The following is a 7,550-nucleotide window of genomic DNA, read 5'->3' as shown; positions in this document are numbered from 1 at the left end:
CATGTGATTAGTGAGTGCTAAATTGATGCTTATGTGGTTCGTGGGTTTGTGAAGTCAGCAGTAGTGTGAATAAGGACAAAGCATGGCTCTCACTGTTGTGTTTAGGGGCTGCAATAGGTGCTGAAATATCAAACTGTGAATAACATCAGTCAGCTTGTAGTTGAGAAGTCAGGTTAGAGGCAACTGTGAAAGAGTACAATGGCAGAAAAAGGAGATGGCTACAATGATCAGAAACCTAGTGTGGTGGTTTCCCCCGACTACCTAGGGGTATAGATGACCTCAATTAAACTGAATGGGGAAAACTATGTTCCATGGGCTAAATCTGTGGAAGTTTTTCTCAAGGCAGAGAGGAAAGTGAACCAAGTAAAATATGGAAATCCACCGGTTGACTCTCCAGGGTTTGATGATTGGGAACAAGAAGATTATCAAATCAAGATTTGCTGTGGAATAGTATAGAGCCCAAAATTAGTGCCAACTTCATGTTCCTTTATACGGCTAAGGATATATGGAAGTATGCTAAGAAGCTATATTCTGGACAAGATAACACAACAAGAGTATATCAGCTTTATCAGGAGTACTTTGATTTACAACAAGGAACCAAAACACTAGAAGAGTACTATGCCTACATGAAGAATATAAGGAATGAACTCAATGTCTATCATCCCCTCATTCCTGATATTAAAGTTCAGAAACAGCAAAGGGAACAACTACATGTTACAAGATTTTTAGTGGGGCTGAAGTCGGAGTATTCTCAAGGCTTGAGGAAGTATTCTCAAGGCTTCGTAGAATTTCTTTGGGACAGACGGAGTACTCCACACAATCTGATAGATCAGCACTTGTGACAGTTAGAGGGGGTGGATATAGTACAAGAGGGGGAGGTCATGCTCCCCTAGGAGGCCGTGACAGTTCCATGATTGGTCGGGGTGGTCGTGACTCAGGGGGAGGCCGTGGCAGAGGGAAGAATAACTCTGCAAGGAAGTGTACTCATTGTGGTAGGGAAGGGCACACAGTGAATTTCTGTTATGACCTACATGGCCCTCCCTCCAAATGGGCTAATCATGCTATAGCAGGTGAGGTTGACAGCAGTGACAGTAAACAGGCAGACCGTACTCCTCTCCCATCTACATCTACTTCTAGGAGGGAGATGGTGAGTGTACCGTGTGATGAGTATGAACGGTTCCTTCAAACTACTTCACAGCAGACCACTACCACACTTGCCCACTCAGGTATTGCTTGCATGTTATCTAAAACCTCTCCCTGGATTATTGACTCTGGAGCCTCAGATCATATGACTGGGACTCCAGGTGTGTTCTCTTCTCTTTTTGAAACCTCCACATCACAAACCGTCACACTTTCCAATGGGTTCTCATCTCCCATCTGTGATGTTGATAATGTTGGCATGGCTTCTGTGCCCTTATCATATGTTTTATATGTACATAAGTTTCCATTCAATCTTATGTTTGTTAGTAAAATAACCAAAGCTCTTAACTGTTCAGTTACCTTCTTTCATTCCACTTGTATTTTTCAGGATCTTAAGACGGGGAAAAAGATTGGTGGGGGGCACGAAGCTAGTGGATTGTATTATCTTGACGGTGGTGGATTTTCAATTGCTCTTCAGACTTCACTTACTCCTCTACAATAGCATTGCTGACTGGGACATCCATCTCTCAAGGCTCTCAAGATTTTGGTCCCGTCATTGAGTCATTTGTCAGTTTTGCAATGTGAGCCATGTCAGTTTGGGAAATATCGTTGTCTGTCCTTCAGTCCAAGAGTTGAGAGTCGTATGTTGAGTCATTTTTCTTTGGTTCATTCAGATGTTTGGGGTCCAATCAAAATAGAGTCTTATAATGGGTACAAGTATTTTGTCTCCTTTATTGATGATTGTTCAAGAATGACATGGATTTACTTAATGAAAGAAAGAAGTGAATTGTTTTTCATTTTCCAAAAATTTCATGCTGAAATACACACACAATTTGGTGTTCCAATCAAAATTCTCCGTTCAGATAATGGTCATGAATACTTTTTTACTTCATTTCAACAATATTTAGAACAACACGGTATTATTCATCAGACCTCATGTGCATTCACACCTCAACAAAATGGGGTAGATGAACAGAAGAACCGTCAGCTTCTTGAAACTGCTCGATCTATTCTTCATCACATGAATGTTCCTAAACAGTTTTGGAGTGATGTTGTACTCACTGCATGTTTTCTCATTAATCGGATGCCCTCTTTCATCCTTCATGATCGGTCCCCCTTCTTTATCTTGTTTCCCACTTTATCTCTATTCTCATTAATTCCTCGTGTCTTTGGTTGTGTGCTTTGTCCACAATTTGAGTCCTGGAATAGACAAGCTAGATGCACGCTCAATTAAATGTGTCTTCCTTGGCTACTCACGGACTCAAAAAGGGTATAAGTGTTATAATCCCATTACCCGAAAGTGCTATGTCTGCCCTGATGTCACCTTTTTTGAGTTTGTCCCCTTCTTTTCAAGTCTTGAAGCACCTTCATCTCCACCCGTACTTCATCTTCCTCTTCCTATCAGTGATCCAGTTCTAGATGTTGTTGTTGGAGTAGACTCATCACCTTATCCAGTGCAGATCACCACCGAATGACCACCAATCTGGAAAGTGTATACACGTCAAACGACATCGGCCCCTCCTCCAGCTTCTACCTCATCTGCAGATCCTCTCATGGCTTCTATTGTTGAACCTTCAAACCTTGACCTACCCATTGCCTTACGGAAAGGTAAACACAGTTCTACCCTCCATTCCATTTCTAATTTTGTTTCATTATCTCGTCTTTCTACCTCATATCGCTAGTTTGTTTCACTTTTGTCCTCTATTTCCATACCTAACAATGTTCAATAAGCTCTTAGTTCACCTGGGTGGCGACGGGCAATGGAGGAGGAACTTTCTGCTCTTCAACATACTCAAACGTGGGAACTTACTACTCTCCCACCTGGTAAGCATGTTGTGCGATGTAAATGGGTGTATATTGTGAAATACTTGCCAGATGGTAGTATGGAGCGTCTAAAGGCCAAACTTGTTGCTAAAGGTTACTCACAGTTGTATGGAGTGGACTACATGGAGACATTCTCTCCGATGGCTAAGATTGGTTATGTTCGTGTACTAATTTCCTTGGCAGTTATGTATGTTGGCCTCTATTTCAGCTTGATATAAAGAATGCCCTCCTCCATGGTGATCTTGTGGATGAGGTATATATGGAGCAACCACTTGTGTTTGTTGCTCAGGGGGGGGGGGATGGTAAGGTATGCAGATTGAAAAAAGCAATTTATAGGTTGAAACAATCGCCACGTGCTTGGTTCAAGAAATACATTGAAGTGGTGAAGAGTTTTGGAATGAAGCAATGCCAGTTTGATCACTCAGTGTTCAGCTATGACTCAGAAACTAGGAAGATCCTATTAGTGGTCTATGTGGATGATATTGTCATTACTGGCAGTGATAAATTGGGGATTGGCAAATTAAAGGTATTTATGCAAAATCATTTCCAAACAAAAGATATTGGAATATTAAAGTATTTCTTGGGAATAGAAGTTGTCAGGTCAAAACAAGGTGCAAGTCTGTGCCAAAGAAAATATGTTCTTGATCTATTAGAGGAAACAGGACTGTTAGGTGCAAAACCGGTTGAGACCCCTATGGAACCAAATGTTAAGTTGAGCAGTGATAAAGGAGAAGTATTTGAAGATCCTGGAAGGTATAGACGACTAGTGGGGAAGCTGAACTATCTGACTATCACGAGACCTGACATATCCTTTGCAGTCAGTATGGTGAGCCAATTCATGCAGAACCCTCGTATACCTCTCTGGGATGCAGTTCTTAGAATTGTAAAGTATCTGAAAGGAGCTCTAGGCTGTGGGCTATTGTATAAACCTGGAGAAAAACTTGAAGTAGTGGGGTATACAGATGCAGACTGGGCAGGCTCAGTGAATGATAGAAGATCTACTACAAGCTATTGCACATTCCTTGGAGGAAATCTTGTGACGTGGAAGAGTAAAAAGCAGATAGTTGTGGCCAGAAGTAGTGCTGAAGCTGAGTATAGGGCCATGGCACATACTACCTGTGAGTTAGTGTGGTTAAGGAATCTTCTACAAGAAATTGGGTTTCACATGGATAAACCTATGAGACTGTATTGTGACAACCAAGCTGCACTCCATATCTCATCCAATCCTGTATTTCATGAGAGAACAAAGCACATAGAGGTTGATTGTCACTTTGTGAGGGAGAAGGTCCTTGCTGGAAAGATAAACACAGAACATGTGGGCTCGAATTATCAATGGGCAGATTTGTTTACAAAAGCTCTAAGCTCAGGGAAAGTGAACTATCTATGTAACAAGCTGGAATTATATGACCTATATTCTCCAGCTTGAAGGGGAGTGTTAAAATGAGCCGAATAGGGGTAGTTTAGTCATCTCATGTTTGTTAAGTACCTTGCTTATGTGGTAGTTTTATTAGAGATACTATGCCCCACACTTAATTAAGGGCAGTTTAGTCTTTGTAAATGTTATTAGAACCTAATAAACATTAGGGGGTCGAATGAACAGTGAATTAATCAGTTTTGACTAAACCTTCCTATTCTCTCTTTCTCTTTTCTTCTTCTTCATCTTCAACTTCCTTCTCTCCTGGTTCGGGTTACTGTAGCCACATTCGAAACAAGTATAATAGAGTCATCATGAAGAAAACGAAAATAAACACAATTGTCGTACTTACTTCGGATGTAGCCATGTGTAAGTTATAAAAGTGTCAAAGTGCTTGTACCATTCCCTCATTGCTTGCTTAAGGCCATAAAGTGACCTATTCAACTTGCATACCAATTGTTCTTTGCCATTCTCGATAAACCCACCGGGCTGCACCATGTAAATTTCCTCTTCTAAGTTCCTGTGGAGGAAAGTTGTATTCACATCAAGCTGCTCCAACTCCATATCCTACATAGCTACCATTGCCAACATGATTCTAATGGAACAGTGCTTCACTATAGGAGAAAAAATCTCATTTAAGTCCACTCCTTCCTTTTGCATATATCATTTTGCTACTAATCTTGCCTTGTACCTAACCGGTTCGCTTGCAAATGAAGCCTCTTTCATTCTGTACATCCCCTTGCACCCAATAGCCTTCTTATCCGTAGGCAATTCTATTAACTCCCAAATTTCATTCTTCCAAAGAGAAGCCATTTCCTCTTTCATAGCACCCATCCATAATGAGTTGTCCTTATCTTTCATTGCCTCCTTGTAGGTCATTGGATCATTACAATTAGTTTATGCATATGCAACTGTATCATCAAGTCTGACTGGTTTCTTGATGTTCCTTTTAGTCCTACATGCAACAATGGAATATAGTGGTTCCTCTTGGGATTGTGCAACTTATTGGCTTTGATGAGAAGAATCTGTAGCGATTGGTTCACTACCCATTTTCTCTTCCTCACTTAGCTCCACCTAAATTGAGGTACTGCTCTTCTCACCATCTCGGATTTGCTACTGATTTTTCTTCAACATAGAAGCTTCATCAAATACAACATCTCTGCTTATCTCAACCTTCTTGTTGTTAGGATTCCAAAGTCTGAATCCTTTCACCCCCTTCATTGTATCCCAGAAAAATGCAAGGTTTTGACTTAGCATCAAGCTTTGTCCTCTCTCTATCCTGCAACAAGACATAACAAGGGCATCCAAAAATTCTCAAATTTGAGTAATCAACAGAATTACCAGGCCATACCTCTTCTGTTGTCTTGAGTCCCAATGTTTTGGAAGGTAATATGTTTGCCACATAACAAGCCATATTAACTGCCTCGGCCCAAAACTGTTTTGGTAAATCAGCAAAGATTCCCATGCACCTTGCCTTCTCTAGTAGTGTCCTTTTCATTCTTTCTGCTACCCCGTTCTGCCGTAGTGTGCCTGGAGTAGTAAGATGTCAAGTAATCCCTTTTACTGTTTTGGTAAATCAACAAAGATTCCCAAGCACTTTGCCTTCTCTAGTAGTGTCCTTTTCATTCTTTCTGCTACCCCGTTCTGCTGTAGTGTGCCTGGAGTAGTAAGATGTCAAGTAATCCCTTCTACTGCACAAAATTTCTGAAACTCTGTAGAGGTAAACTCTCCAACATTATCTGTCCATAGGTATTTTATCTGCTTCCTATTTTGTTTCTCCACTTTTGCCTTCCAAATCTTGAACTTCTCAAAAGATTCAGATTTATGCTTCATGAAATATACCCAAACATTTACCTTTCTGCAATAATCATCAACAAACCTAACAAAATATCATGCTCCACCACTAGAAGTCACTGATGATGAACCCCATGTATCTGCATGCACATACTCAAGAATCTCCTTGTTTATTTTAGTAGATGTTGTAAAACTGGCCCTGCATTGCTTTCCAAAAATACAATATTTGCATAAATCTAATTTGCAAGATTTAACACTATCAAGAAATTTCCTTTTGTGCAGTTCTATCATGCCTCTCTCGCTAATGTGTGCCAATTTAAAGTGCCATAACTGACTAGAATCATTATCTAAAGTGGATGTAACAGCGGCATCCCCAATGATAGTTTTTCCAATTAACCTATATAATGATCTTTTTTTCTCTCCTTTTATGACAACCATGACACCCCTTTTAACTTTTATGACTCCATCAGCCCCACTATATGTAAACCCAAGATCATCTAAAGCACCAAGTGAGACTAAACTTTTCTTAAGATCTGGGACATGTCTAACATTTGTTAATGTTCTAATAATCCCATCAAATATTTTGATTTTAATTGTCCCAATCCCAACAGTTCTACACTCGGCATTATTTCCCATAAGAACTGTGCCGCCAACATGTGACTCATATGTAGAAAACCAATCACTATGAGGACACATATGATAAGAACATCCAAAATCAAATGTCCAAGGGATCCATACCTAAGGAGACCATAAGAAGATCTCCATTATTTTCTGTATCGGATGCAATGCTTACCTCGTCTACAGCTTTGCCTTTCTTCTTTTGAACCTCTACAAATTTCTTGCAGCCCTCTAATCAGTGACCATCTTTCTTGCACCACTTGCATTGTGTTTTCTTCAATTTGTATTTTGATTTGCCTCTATTCTTCTTATCTCCCCTCTCTTTAGATCTGCCCCGTTCATAACCCAAATCCTTTACAATCAAACTTTCACTATCACCAAAGATAGGCGTTCGCCGCATCTCGTTTGACAACAAAGTACTTGTGGCCTCATCCATCACCAATGTATCATTCCCATACAAGATGGTCGTCACCAAATGATCATACAATTCTGGGAGATATGAGAAGAGAAGAATCGCCTTATCTTCTTCATCAATCTTCACATCTACATTGAGAAGTTGTGCAATCAACCAATTGAATGTATTCAAATGATCCAATAAATTGGTTCCATCAACCATATGCAAACTATATAATTGCCTCTTCAGGTACAACTTATTGGTGAGAGATTTTGTCATATACAATTTCTCTGACTTTGTCCATAAGCTAATGGTGGTTTCATCATCGAGTACGTTGTACATCATTTCATCTGCCAAGTATAATTG

Source organism: Nelumbo nucifera, chromosome 2, assembly GCF_055504915.1.
Source record: "Nelumbo nucifera cultivar China Antique chromosome 2, China Antique-T2T, whole genome shotgun sequence".
Taxonomy (NCBI): domain Eukaryota; kingdom Viridiplantae; phylum Streptophyta; class Magnoliopsida; order Proteales; family Nelumbonaceae; genus Nelumbo; species Nelumbo nucifera.
Note: the sequence above shows the minus strand (reverse complement) of the source record.